We start from the raw sequence: 15,315 nt of genomic DNA, 5'->3' as shown, positions 1-15,315 counted from the left end.
CTATTATTGAACTACCGCACCAATCCCAAATTATATTTTGGGCTCCTTCTTATTATGAGTGTGTTAGTCTCCCTTTGTTTAAGATGTCGAATGTCCACTAATTAAGTGAGTTACTGACAACTCATTTAATTAATATCTTAGTCCAAGAGTAGTACCACTCAACCTTGTCGTCATGTCAGACTAAGTCCACCTGCAGAGTTTAACATGACAATCCTTATGAGCTCCTCTTGGGGACATTCTTAACCTAGATTACTAGGACACAGTTTCCTTCTATAATCAACAACACACACTATAAATGATATCATTTCCCAACTTATCGGGCTTATTGATTTATCGAACTAAATCTCACCCATTGATAAATTAAAGAAATAAATATCAAATATATGTGCTTGTTATTATATTAGGATTAAGAGCACACACTTCCATAATAACTGAGGTCTTTGTTCTTTTATAAAGTCAGTATAAAAGAAACGACCTCTAATGGTCCTACTCAATACACTCTAAGTGTACTAGTGTAATTATATAGTTAAGATAAACTAATACCTAATTACACTACGACATTCCAATGGTTTGTTCCTTTCCATCTTGGTTGTGAGCTACTGTTTATAATTTATAAGGTACTGATAACATGATCCTTTGTGTGTGACACCACACACCATGTTATCTACAATATAAATTAATTGAACAACTATATTTATCATAAATGTAGACATTTGACCAATGTGATTCTTATTTCTAGATAAATGTTTATACCAAAAGCTAGGATTTTAGTATACATCCTAATAATCTGCCACTTATACTAAAAGACTAAGCTGCCATATCTGCTACCATACATCTGAATCCCAACCCTTCAACATGCCCATCAAAAGCTCTTGCCTTAAGGGTCTTAGTGAAAAGATCTATAGGTCATTATCTGATGCAATCTAGGCAGCAACAACTTCTCCTCATTTATACGATTTCTCGTATTGGGTGGTACTTGCGCTCTATTGTGTTTACTTGCCTTATAGACTCATGGTTTCTTCGAGTTTGCTACTGCACCACTATTATTACAATTGTAATAATCTTTGGACAAACCAGAAATCATATCTAAGTCTATCTTGAGGTTATCAAGTCATTCAGCTTTTATGACTACCTCAGAGGTTTGCCATATATTCAGCTTCTATAGTGGAGTCCAGAAAAACACCTATGCTTATCACTCTTCCATAGTTATGACTTTACCTCCTAAAGTAAACACAAAACCCCGAGGTTGACTTACTATTGTCCCTATTCGATTGGAAGTCAAAATCCGTGCAACCCACAGGGACCAAATTAACTGCCTTGTAAGCTAGCATATAATCTCTAGTGCCTCTAAGGTACTTCAATATATGCTTTACTGCAGTCCAATGTCCTTGTCTAGGGTTACTTTGATATCTGCTAACTATGCCCTTGGCAAAATAGATTTCTGATCTCATGCATAGCATACATTAGGCTTCCGACAGCCGAAGAACTGTCTTCATTTCCTCTATCTCCTTTGATGTCTACGGAGACATTTCTTTAGATAAAGTTACTCCATGCTTAAAAAAGTAAGAAACCTTTCTTGGAGTTTTGCATGCTTAAAATGAACAAGGATTTTTTCGATATATGAAGCTTGGGATAAGTAAAATATTCTTTTCTTGCGATCCCTTATTACTTTGATCCCAAGAATATATACATTCTCCCAAGTCCTTCATATCGAATTGTTTGGACAACCATACCCTTACTTCTGACAACATTTTGATATTGTTTCCAACACCCAAAAATGTTATCTACGTATAGTACAAGAAATACCACCACGTTTTCATCACACTTTTTGTATACACAAGACTTATCCGGTTACTAAATAAATCCATAGGTCTGGATTACTTTGATAAATCGGATGTTCCAAGACCTTGAAGCTTTGCCTCAGTCCATAGACTGATTGAGCTTGCACACAAGATGCCCTTTACCCTTTGCAATGAACCCTTCTGGTTGCTTTATATGGATGCTTTCTTCAAGACTTCCATTAAGGAATGCTGTCTTGACATCTACTTACCAAATAGATAAAAGAATCCGGATAGACTTAAGCATGACTACCAGTGAAAAAGTTTCCTTTTCCATCAAGCCTTGCTTTGAAAGTTTCCACCTTGTCTATCCATCTTTTCCTATTGTAGACCTATTTTCACCCAATGGCTTTTACACCATCTGGTGGTTTTACAAGCTTCCAGATTTTATTAGAATACATATATTCTAATTCTGTATTCATTGCTCTTTGCCAAGATGCTGCATCTTTATCTTGGAATGCTTCATCATATGTCAGGGATCAGGCTCATGTTCATTTGGGATCAAGTCCAAAAACTCTCCCAAAACATGAATCTTTTAGGTTTGCTTGACAACCCTCCCACTACGATGAGCCACTGTCTGTAATCGTGTATCATTTATGATACGTGTTGCAGTTTCTTGTGATATTTCATCTTGTACAGTTGGTACTAGATTAGACATGTCCTTTATAATTTCTTTAAGAACAAATTTACTTATGGGCTTGTGGTTTATTACATAGTCCTTTTCTAAAAATCGGTCATTGATGCTAACAATGACCTTCCGATTTTTAAGACTATAAACCTACTTTTGTTTTTCTGAGATAACCCACAAACAAGTGAATTCCTGTCCAACTTTATCAGTGTCTCTCATGTGCTAGACCTCCCAAATCCGAATATGCTTCAGACTAGACTTACGCCCAATCTGCAATTCTATGGGAGTAGAGAGTTCTGACTTAGAAGGTACTATGTTCACTTCCGTTTCCAGTGTATATCCTTAAAAACAAATTTGGTAATTTTCTGAATAACTCATCATCAATCTAATTATTCCATAAGATCCTATACCTTCTTTCTACTACACCATTCTGTTAGGGTGTACCAGGTGCAGTTAGTTGAGATTGAATCCCTACTTTTGATAAGTGACTCCTAAATTCTCCCAAGAGGTACTTGCCACTACGATCTTACCGTAGTGTCTTGATACTTTTACTTTGACGTTTCTCCACATCAGCCTCGTACTCTTTGAACTAATCAAAGCACTTAGACTTGCGGCACATCAAGTAAATGTATCCGTATCTCAAATAGTTGTCTATAAAATGGACGAAATATTTGAAACAACCTCTTGCCTGGATAGTCAAAGGTCTTCACAAATCAAAATGAACCTATTCCTATATCTTTGGCTCCAAACCCCTTAGACTTAAAAGCTTCTTGGTTATTTTTCCTTCCAAGTAAGACTCACAGGTTGAAAAATTTTCCTCTACCAATGAACCCAAGAGTTCATCGATTATTATCCTTTGAATCCTACTCAAGTTAATATAACCTAGCCTTAGATGCCAAAGATATGTTTGGTTCATTTTGAAGGTTCTTTCTCTTATAGTTAGAAGATGTGTTACTAATTTCCATTTGTTGTATCGTGGGAGTTATTGGATTTATAAATTACCAACCAACGTACCAGAATAGATAACTTCCCTCTTTTTCTTGATAACAACTTTGTTATTAAAAGAAGTAGAATATCAAGTTCTTTGAATAGTTTAGAAACTTAAAACTAGTTCTTTCTAAACTTGGTACGTAAAGACAATTACTCAAAAATCCATGTTTTATTCTTATCAAAAGATAAACATCTCCCACTGTAACAGCTGCCACTTTTACAGCAGGGCCCATGTGGACGGTGTTTTTATTTTCATTTAGTTGTCGGGTTTCCTAGAACCCTGCAATGAATTGCGGATATGATTAATGACATCTGTATCCACACTCCAGGTTCTGGTAGATAACACAACTAAATAAGTTTCAACTAATGAATTAAATACACCTATATTGTTCTTAGTTCTAAGAAGACAGTCAACCTTAATGTCCAAGTCCTATTTCCAATCATTACAATTGGGACTACAAAGTCTTTTCTATAGTATAACAACTAGGGGATTGACAAACATTTTAAATCCTAAGAATCACAAAAATATTTGGTCAAGATCAATTCTTTAAAATCCCCATGAATTTTGTATGCCACGATAGTGTGGACGTATACAAAATCAAAGAGGAGATTTTATCCATTAATTTTATTATCTCGTCAACTTTACTTTATGACGAATAAAATTAATAGTTGATCTGTCTTTGATCAAATATTTGGTCAAAACTTTTTGAATTTAAAAAAAATATTGATTCCTCAAACAATATTATTTAAATTCACCAACACCTCAAACACCGTAAATTTTGCATGCCACGATAGTGTGGACGTATACAAAATTTAAATATTTGTAAGAGGAGGGTTTTACCCATTAATTATCTTGTCAATAAATCTTTATGACAAACTAAAATTACCTCAAACACCATTGAATTTTGTATGCCACGATATTGTGGACGTATACAAAATCAAACATTTGTAAGAGGAGTTTTTAATTTTATTATCTTGTCAACCTATTTATTTGACAAATTAATAGTTGGTTTTCTTCGGTCACACAAATAATAGCAGTGACTCCGATGGGGAGGATACTATTAGACGTGCCTAAGTGTATACCATTACTTGACACTAAGTCCATTAATAAGATTGTGCCCCTTCTGATGGGGAAGATCACACGCTCTTAATTAACTTCCTATAGTCATCCAAAATGGAAGTTTAATCTAGTGATCTGCAAACAAGCTCATCCGATATGGAGGAAGGCACTCAGAGCCAATGCGCAAGCTTGTTGCATCACTTATAAACCAGTAATGGAGACCGTGGAATTTATTTAAAAATAAATCTCTCTCCCACTTAGTTATCTAAAGTGAGGAATTTTGACTATGCTAGCCTACTTAACATGCATACTAACAAGCACACTCAGCACAGCATAAAAAGCAATAAATAGAAAAACTAATTTTCAACTATTATGGCTTTTATCTATTGTTGTCCTCCGTGTGTCGCCTACCCTAGCTGCTGCCATCTTTGGCCACCGCCACTGGGTATAGTTGTCGCATCCATCTTACTCCTTGTTCCGCTGCGCCTCTGATCCTCAAAAGGTTCCACGGCTTGCAAGATTCGATCCGCGATATAAATAGAATTTTACATTTTTCGATCCTATATTCCTCGAAGGAATGTACATGTATCTAGATCAAAAAATAAAATCCTAATAAAACTAAATACAGCTCCTGCTGTATTTTATAATACAATCATGTACACACAATAAAATGCCCTTGACATGTCCAAGGGTCCAATGTAACGCCCGAAAATTCTCGAAACTGCATTATAAATATTCTATGATTTTTCTGGAATTTTTAGATATTTTTCCGGAATTTTTCGAGTAGCGGAAGCAACAAAAATAATTAGAACCGCAAAATAGCTTAGGCCGGAATCGAACCCGAGACCTATGGCTTAGGGATAATGTTGGGAACTAGTTGAACCCAGCAGGGCCGTGCTGAAAGGAAAGGGGACCAATTATATTTATAATTGGGTTGGCCGAATTAGTTACTTAGTATAAATAGGAAGGTTAAGTTGGGGGTTGGTTTATTTTGAGAACTTGGTTCGGCAACATCAAATTTCACCGTGACCTATCCCTCTCCCAAAAACCTTCACTGCCGCCCACTCCTCTTCTTCCTCCTCTCTCGGCGCCCAAGCCCCAAGGGCTCTCGGATCATCTTTCGGCGACGACTCCAACACGAAAGAAGTTCTTCTCCGCGAGAGGAACGCAAAGACGTGAGCGGATCGTCGAGAAGGTCATCTCCACCGGAATTCGAGCGAATAGAATCGTAAGAAATTACGAACAGGAGGTAAGAAACCCCTCACCTGCAGTATAATAGCTACCGTTTGATGTTCTGTGCATTAGTTTAGTTTTATGCGTATGTTTTCGACACGTAGTGTGCATTTAACCCTCCTCGCGGGTTTAGGGATTTAGTGAGTACCTTTAGATGGGCCGGACACGTCTTTTCTCCTTCAGTTGGAGGTTTAGATGCTGTTGGGTGCCTAAAGGTAGTCTCCCTAATAGAGAGGGGAGTTAAAGCACGCTAGGTGTTCGATTAAATAACCAGCTTAGAAAAGAATGTACCTTAGGTATTTTTATTAGCACAGTTGAATGCATTAGAAGCATCTAAATTAGTAAATCAGTTTATTCTAGCTTATATGGGACTACGGTCCAATGGGTGGGCTCCCACAGTCGCCTCTAGATTCAGACAACCTAGCTCTAGGTTCAGATAACCTAGAAACAACAATTTAGAACAGTTTAGCTATACTCAGTATTTTACTTTTTAGTTGGCACTGTACTGGATTAGATATCCATTGGGCTGGGCTCCCATAGTCGGTCCCTAGGTTTAGATAACCTAGTAGCTCTACTAAATTCGGGACTTGCAACCCTGGGTCTAGTTAGAGATGCGCGCATAGCACGTACAGTTGCCGGGCCCATCAGCAGCATGTTTAGTATTTTCACTTATTATATGTATAGCTTTTCAAATTCACAATCAGTTATGTGAGATCAGCTTAGTTTCAGTTTCAGCTTTAGTTCAGCTCTTCCTTGTTGATACATTATGATAGCTTATGTTCAGCTCTTGATTGTTATGCTTGTATGATCACATGCCATGCCATGTTTAGCCTAGTCAGTATATTTCAAATAGCATGTTTTAAAAACCATATCTGCATCGTATGCATGTTTTTGTGAGGTAGATGGTTTCTTACTAAGCTTTTTAGCTTACAGATGCTACTTTTCTTATACTGCAGATACAGGTAAAAGAAAAGTGGACTAGTGGAGGCTGGAGGGCAATGCAAATCAAGATGTGTGTGGAAGGAACTGGAATAAAGATCCTAGGGATCCAGCAAATTCAATTAAACATATGAACTCTAGTATTTCTATTACTCTTGGTTTTAGCATGTTAAACGCCATGAGCTAACGAACCATGCTTTAGATTATGCTTAGAATGTTAAATATATGATGTTAGAATGTTAGTTGTCATTGTTAGAGTGTTTCCTAGCCATTTTAGAACTTATAATGTGATTGAGGCATGAAACAGTGTTGAAATCAGAGCTTAGCTGCGAAATCGGAAACTCGAATCGATCAGCTGATCAATTCGGGGGTCCTCAATCGATCGGTTGATCGATTGGGCAATCTGTTCCGCGAACAATAGGCTTCTGGATCGATCAGCCGATCGATCCAGCAATTTCTGTCGCGAACAGAAGGTTCTGGGATCGATCACTGGATCGATTAGCCTGCCTGGATCGATCAGCTGATCGATCCAGATAATCGTCCCGAGCACAGTAGCGTGCTGGATCGATCACTGGATCGATCCGACATTCCGATCGATCCGTGGATCGATTGGGAGGTATGATAACAGCCAGAAAAGGGTTATTTCAGTTCCTTGGCCATAGGGGATGTAGTATATGTTAGGTATACTTTAGATTACACCCCTTAGTACACGTAGAACCAAGAAATGTCGATAGTTTAGCGAAATTTTTAATTAGCACAGCTTCCGCACTTTGATTTATTGATGGTCTTGGACTAGTTAGCACAACATAACGTGACGATCGGCCTTACAGCCTAGTCAATAGAAGGCGGGTCGTTACAGAGTGGTATCAGAGCAGTGTTCCATACTTCCTACACACACATCAGCATTGAACCTACAGCTTCCAAGTAAGAATACCTCTACTTAATTTATGCTCCTTGTTTTGCTATTACAGTTCATGTTTATATGCCTACTGCTTGTTAGTATGTGATAGTCTTTTAAACATGATATCAGTAGTTATATAACTGTGATTACATTAGTTATGTTATGTTCTCTATGTCTTTAGAAATGGCACGAGGACGCCCAGCTAGAAGGGCACTAGCTACTGAGCCCCAGCAAGAGACAGGCAGTTCAGTGCCTCCTCCAGACCTTACAGCATTAGTGGCACTAGCTGAACAGCAACAGAAATAGCCACCTTAAAGGCTAATCAGCAGAATCACAGTCACCCCGAACCGAATTTGACGACTCCGGTAGTCTTAGAGGTTCCACCGGCTCAGCCTACAGCACCCCAGCAGATGAGCCAAGAAAGGAAGCCTATCCGATCCAGTGGCAGCGAGTCAAGCCGAGAACTTCTCGCACTAGTGAACCATGGGATGCACAAGCCCGGTTCAAAACACTGGAGAGCACGATGGAGCTGGCCGTAACACGAGAAGGTGAAGTGTGCCTCCTTACGACAGAGACGCGATGTGGTGGGAAAGGATCGAACGGCGCCCGGAACCCGGATGTCATGGGTGACTTGAGAAGGAATTCTTCGAGGAGTTCTTTCACATACGGGTTACAAACCGCCACTACGACGAGTTCAGCGAGTTTCGTTGGGCAACCTTTCATTGAGGAAGCCGTGAAGAAATTCAACAGTTGGCTCGTCTATGTGAGCTAGTCAGCCAGAGAAGGAACGAATCCGGTTGATGCTCAAGATGCTGAGGCCGGAGATAGCGATGAACGTGGCCGGTGGCATACATAGGCCACAAATCACAGAGGAGTTAGTGAGCGGTGCCTTGACCACGAGCATTACCAGAAAAGCAAAAGCAAGTCTCCTCGAGTCCAAAGGCCAAGGAAACTCTCACACTCAAAAGCAAGAAGGCCACAGCTCTAACTGGAAAGGAACTCCAACAAGGGAGTGACCCAAAAGGAGGACCATCTAGCAAGCGACCCGGTTATCCAAAGTGTGCTACTTGTGGGAAATTCCACCTGGGGTTTGTCGCAAGGGCACACGAGGATGCTTTGAATGTGGACAAGAAGGCCACATGGCTAAGCGGCCGAACAAGACCGGTCTTCCTCACCACAGCCGATCCAAGATGGAGGCCAGCCAGCAGTTATATCAGATGCAGCCGCTCTAGAAGGTCCACTTATCGGCCAAGGCAGATCAGCCACGGCGAACGCGAGGATCTACTCACTCACCGGAGAGGACGAGCCAATGCCTCAACAAAGGGTCACAGTCGACTTAGCATTTTTCAAAGATAGTGCTCTTCTATTTGACATCGGGCAACCCATTCATATATAGCCGGGTGTTCTCCGAAAATTAGAAATACCCTCGAGGTACTCGTTTCTGATGGCACTACCTTCGGGAGAGATGGTGGCATCCACGCACTGGTGCCAGGCATTATAGCAGACAGGGAACTCTTTTGTGATCCGATCCTGCTGGAAATGACTGACTACGATCCTTGGAATGGACTTCGATCGATACGGTGCTTCCATAGAGTGCAGTAAACAGAAGAAACACCGTTCGAGTACATCGGAGAACCAAAGAGAAAAGCGAAATTTCTCTCAGCTATGAAAGCACGAAGCTACTGGTCGGGATGTACGGGGTACCTAGCACATGTAGTCAATACCAGCAGACAAGGACCAGCTAGAGGGGGTCCGAGTTGTATGTGACTACCTGCAGTCTTCCCCGAGGAGTTACGGGCCTAGCACCAGTGAGATTGAATTTGAGATAGAGCTCTTCCCGGACCAATCCTATTTCCAAAGCGCCATATCGCATGGCTCCAGCAGAATTGAAGGAACTTCGAGCAACTATGGAGCTGCTGACAAGGGCTTCATACGCCCTAGTCACTCACCATGGGAGCGCCTGCATTGCTCGTGAAGAAGAAGGATGGAAGCATCTTGCATAGACTACAGAATCGGTCACGAGCAAGAACAGTATCCTCCCGAATCGATGACTGCTCGACCAAGGTGAGCAGCAGTGTTCTCCAAGATAGATCTCAGATCAGGTTATCATCAGGTCAAGGTTAAAGAAGGGGATATACCCAAGACAACATTCAGAACCAGATACGGACATTACGAGTTCGTAGTCATGCCCTTTGGCGTGACCAATGCTCCAGCTACATTCATGGATCTCATGAACAGAGTATTCAGGGAGTATCTAGATGAGTTTGTTATTGTGTTCATCGATGACATTCTTATCTACTCAGGAACTCAGGAAGAACATGCAGAGCACCTGAAGACAGTACTACAGACACTTCAGCAGAACCAGCTATACGCCAAGTTCACGAAATATGAATTTTGGTTAGATCAGGTGTCCTTCCTGGGTCACATCATCTCAAAGGATGGTGTCATGGTAGACCCCAACAAAATAGAAGCAGTAAGTAACTGGAAAAGACCGAGGAACGCCAATGACATCAGAAGCTTTCTAGGATTAGCAGGTTATTACAGAAAGTTTGTAGAGGACTTCTCCAGGATAGCCTCCCCACTGACAGCTCTTACCAGAAAGAACAGGAAATTTCAGTGGACAGAGGACTGTGAGCTAAAAAGGAGATTGACCAGTGCTCCCATTTTGGCTTTACCAGACGACACCAGCAGCTTTGACATCTATAGTGATGCCTCTAAGTTGGGACTAGGAGCAGTATTGATGCAAAACGGCAAGGTGATCGCCTATGTCTCCAGACAACTCAAGGATTATGAGAAGAATTACCCTACTCATGACCTTGAGCTTGCAGCAGTAGTGTTCGCTCTCAAAATTTGGAGACATTACTTATATGGAGCTCGGTGCAAGAGATCATCGGAGTCTGAAGTACTTCTTCACTCGAAGGATCTGAACATGCGACAGCAGATGGCTTGAGCTGGTCAAAGACTACGATATAGACATCCTCTACCATCCAGTGGAAAGCCAATAAGGTAGCCGACGCACTTAGCGAAAATCCAGGGCTACCTTATTATCTCTTACAGCCATGTCACCGCCCCTACAGAGAGAGATTTTGGTCTCGAACTCATCGTTGGACAGCTCTCTACTATGACCTTAGAGTCTACCTTTCTTGGTGATATTCAGTCACCTGAGGAGGGACCCCGAAATTCAGAAAATCAAGCAAGGGCTAGCGAATCAGAAGTAGAGAATTCAGAGTGTCCGATAGCGGGTGTTGTATTTGGTGACAGACTCTGTTCCCGATCGGGAGGAGCTACGGAGACAGATTTTATATGAGGCTCACAAGACTCTATGCGATGCATCCAGTTCCACCAAAATGTACCAAGACCAAGAACCGCTTTTGGTGGCCCGGATGAAGCGAGACATCGCCAGATATGTTAGCATCTCGCCTCACCTCGAGGGTCAAGGCGTAACATCACGACTGTGAGGAGTTCTCACTATCTGATTCCAGTGGAAGTGGGAGGATATCTCTATGGATTTCATAGTGGGTCCGAACCACGAATGGTTTTGATGCCATCCGGGTAATAGTCGACGGGTTGACTAAATCAGCCCACTTCTTAGCTATCAAGATATCCTACTCCATGGAGAAGCTAGCTCGGTTGTATCTTCAGGAGATCGGACTTCATGGAGTCCCACGAACCATCATTTCGCAGAGAGAGATTTACATCACACTTACGGGAGTGTATACACTAAGTTAAAGTTCGACGATTCCATCCTCGCGGATGGTCGAGACGAGAGAGTAAACCGTGTACTCAAGATATGCTCGGCAGTGTGCCCTAGACTTCAAGGAAGTTGGTGCAAATATCCGAGTTTAGCGAAATTTGCATACAACAACTATCGTGCCACTATCGGCATGGCACCTTACGAGGTTCTCTATGGGCGGAGGTGTAGATCTCCAATCTGCTGGTATGAGAGTGGTGAACGAAGGAACTAGAGCTTCAGACAGATCTAGTCGCAGACGAGTAGCAACCAACACAGATCCGCCAGAGGATAGAGACAGCTCAGAGCCGTCAGAGCTATAGACGGTGCAGACCCTTAGAGTTTTCATTGGGGATTCATGTTCCTCGAGTGGCTCCCATGAAGGAGTAATGCGTTTTGGGAAAAAGGGCAGCTAAGTCCCGGATATGTGGGACCATATCTTATTAGCGGAAGAGTGGGTAAGGTAGCATATGAGCTAGAGCTACCCAGAAATGTCACCGTCCACAACGTATTTCATGTCTCTATCTTTGAAGAAGCATACCCCAGATGCCAGGTGATTGAGCCCCAGTCAGTACAGATCCGCGAGGACCTCGGCTATGATAGTCGGCCTATTCGGATAATAGACCGAGCAGTTAAGAAATGGAACAAGGAAGTACCATTAGTCAAAGTTATTTGGCACACCACAGAAGAGGCAACTTGGGAGATGGAAGCTAGCATGAGATATCCATAATTATTCTAAGTTTGAGGACTAACTTTTATAAGGTATGGGGATTGTAATGCCCGAAAATTCTCGCATTATAAATATTCTATGATTTTTCTGGAATTTTAGATATTTTCCGGAATTTTCCGAGTAGCGAAGCAACAAAAATAATTAGAACAGCAAAATAGCGGGAATCGAACCCGAGACCTATGACTTAGGGATAATGTTGGGAACCAGTTGAACCCAGCAGGGCCGTGCTGAAAGGAAAGGGGACCAATTATATTTATAATTGGGTTGGCCGAATTAGTTACTTAGTATAAATAGGAAGGTTAAGTTGGGGGTTGGTTTATTTTGAGAACTTGGTTCGGCAACATCAAATTTCACCGTGACCTATCCCTCTCCCAAAAACCTTCACCGCCGCCCACTCCTCTTCTTCCTCCTCTCTCGGCGCCCAAGCCCCAAGGGCTCTCGGATCATCTTCCGGCGACGACTCCAACACGAAAGAAGTTCTTCTCCGCGAGAGGAACGCAAAGACGTGAGCAGATCGTCGAGAAGGTCATCTCCACCAGAATTCGAGCGAATAGAATCATAAGAAATTACGAACAGGAGGTAAGAAACCCCTCACCTGCAGTATAATAGCTACCGTTTGATGTTCTGTGCATTAGTTTAGTTTTATGCGTATGTTTTCGACACGTAGTGTGCATTTAACCCTCCTCGCGGGTTTAGGGATTTAGTGAGTACCTTTAGATGGGCCGGACACGTCTTTTCTCCTTCAGTTGGAGGTTTAGATGCTGTTGGGTGCCTAAAGGTAGTCTCCCTAATAGAGAGGGGAGTTAAAGCACGCTAGGTGTTCGATTAAATAACCAGCTTAGAAAAGAATGTACCTTAGGCATTTTTATTAGCACAGTTGAATGCATTAGAAGCATCTAAATTAGTAAATCAGTTTATTCTAGCTTATATGGGACTACGGTCCAATGGGTGGGCTCCCACAGTCGCCTCTAGGTTCAGACAACCTAGCTCTAGGTTCAGATAACCTAGAAACAGTAATTTAGAACAGTTTAGCTATACTCAGTATTTTATTTTTCAGTTGGCACTGTACTGGATTAGATATCCATTGGGCTAGGCTCCCATAGTCGGTCCCTAGGTTTAGATAACCTAGTAGCTCTACTAAATTCGGGACTTGCAATCCTGGGTCTAGTTAGAGATGTGCGTATAGCACGTACAGTTGCCGGGCCCATCATCAGCATGTTTAGTATTTTCACTTATTATATGTATAGCTTTTCAAATTCACAATCAGTTATGTGAGATCAGCTTAGTTTCAGTTTCAGCTTTAGTTCAGCTCTTCCTTGTTGATACATTATGATAGCTTATGTTCAGCTCTTGATTGTTATGCTTGTATGATCACATGCCATGCCATGTTTAGCCTAGTCAGTATATTTCAAATAGCATGTTTTAAAAACCATATCTGCATCGTATGCATGTTTTTGTGAGGTAGATGGTTTCTTACTAAGCTTTTTAGCTTACAGATGCTACTTTTCTTATACTACAGATACAGGTAAAAGAAAAGTGGACTAGTGGAGGCTGGAGGGCAATGCAAATCAAGATGTGTGTGGAAGGAACTGGAATAAAGATCCTAGGGATCCAGCAAATTCAATTAAACATATGAACTCTAGTATTTCTATTACTCTTGGTTTTAGCATGTTAAACGCCATGAGCTAACGAACCATGCTTTAGATTATGCTTAGAATGTTAAATATATGATGTTAGAATGTTAGTTGTCATTGTTAGAGTATTTCCTAGCCATTTTAGAACTTATAATGTGATTGAGGCACGAAACAGTGTTGAAATCAGAGCTTAGCTGCGAAATCGGAAACTCGAATCGATCAGCTGATCGATTCGGGGGTCCTCAATCGATCGGTTGATCGATTGGGCAATCTGTTCCGCGAACAGTAGGCTTCTGGATCGATCAGCCGATCGATCCAGCAATTTCTGTCGCGAACAGAAGGTTCTGGGATCGATTAGCCTGCCTGGATCGATCAGCTGATCGATCCAGATAATCGTCCCGAGCACAGTAGCGTGCTGGATCGATCACTGGATTGATCCGACATTCCGATCGATCCGTGGATCGATTGGGAGGTATGATAACAGCCAGAAAAGGGTTATTTCAGTTCCTTGACCATAGGGGATGTAGTATATGTTAGGTATACTTTAGATTACACCCCTTAGTACACGTAGAACCAAGAAATGTCGATAGTTTAGCGAAATTTTTAATTAGCACAGCTTCCGCACTTTGATTTATTGATGGTCTTGGACTAGTTAGCACAGCATAACGTGACGATCGGCCTTACAGCCTAGTCAGTAGAAGGCGGGTCGTTACATCCAATCACACACACAATATCTATAAGCCATAATAGTTGGATCATGCATCCACAAAGTTAGCACATCCTACTATTATCCTGCCTAAATTATGTATGACATGTGCATAATTAAACTAATACCAAATACACAGAGGCAAAACCCTAGCTTTGATACCAATTGTTGGTTGCTACTCGGAAAACCTAATGGTTCCACTGTACAAAATTTTTGTATAAAGGTCTGAACCTTTTCCTAGCTACCATGTGTTCTTTTAAATTAAACTTGGATCGCCTGCGGAACTTAACACGTTTGATCCTAAGTTTAATTTATTTGTTCTTTTAGGTTTAGACTTGGATCTCCTGCGGAACTTAACACGTTCGATCCAAATCACCTAGGTTATTAATTCCATTAAATATTAATTTCCAAAATTGGCTTCCAGGACTGCATGGCGAGGCACATTGCCTTCTTGGATATGGGAATAACCACCACCGCCTAGACAAAGCCTTTTAAGGAAAGCTAATATTTAATTTCCTTAAATAACTTTAGGTCAACCAAAAGGAACAATCAAATCACAAGGAAAAGAAAAATAAAAGAACAACATCGAAAACTAATTCGAAATACTAGAATCGCATGCCTCTTGTATTTGGTATTTTTACATGGAGATAAAACTAACATGATGCGGAAAACTATATTAGTTATACCTTACTTAGTAGATAATGACCTCTTGATCTTCTACCGTATTCCTCTTCTAATCTCGGACGTTGTGTGGGCAACGATCTTCCGAGACGAGAACCACCAAGGCACCTTCTTCTTCTTTGCAAGGTTCGGCCACCACATGACTCCAAGAAAGGATGAGGTTCGGCCACCACCACCAAGCTCCAAGGAATGCAAAAGCGAAGCCTCATTTCTCTCCTTTTCTCCAAGCTAGATCCGGCCACCAC

The sequence above is a fragment of the Zingiber officinale genome, chromosome 2B, assembly GCF_018446385.1.
Source record: "Zingiber officinale cultivar Zhangliang chromosome 2B, Zo_v1.1, whole genome shotgun sequence".
NCBI classification, from domain to species: domain Eukaryota; kingdom Viridiplantae; phylum Streptophyta; class Magnoliopsida; order Zingiberales; family Zingiberaceae; genus Zingiber; species Zingiber officinale.
Note: the sequence above shows the minus strand (reverse complement) of the source record.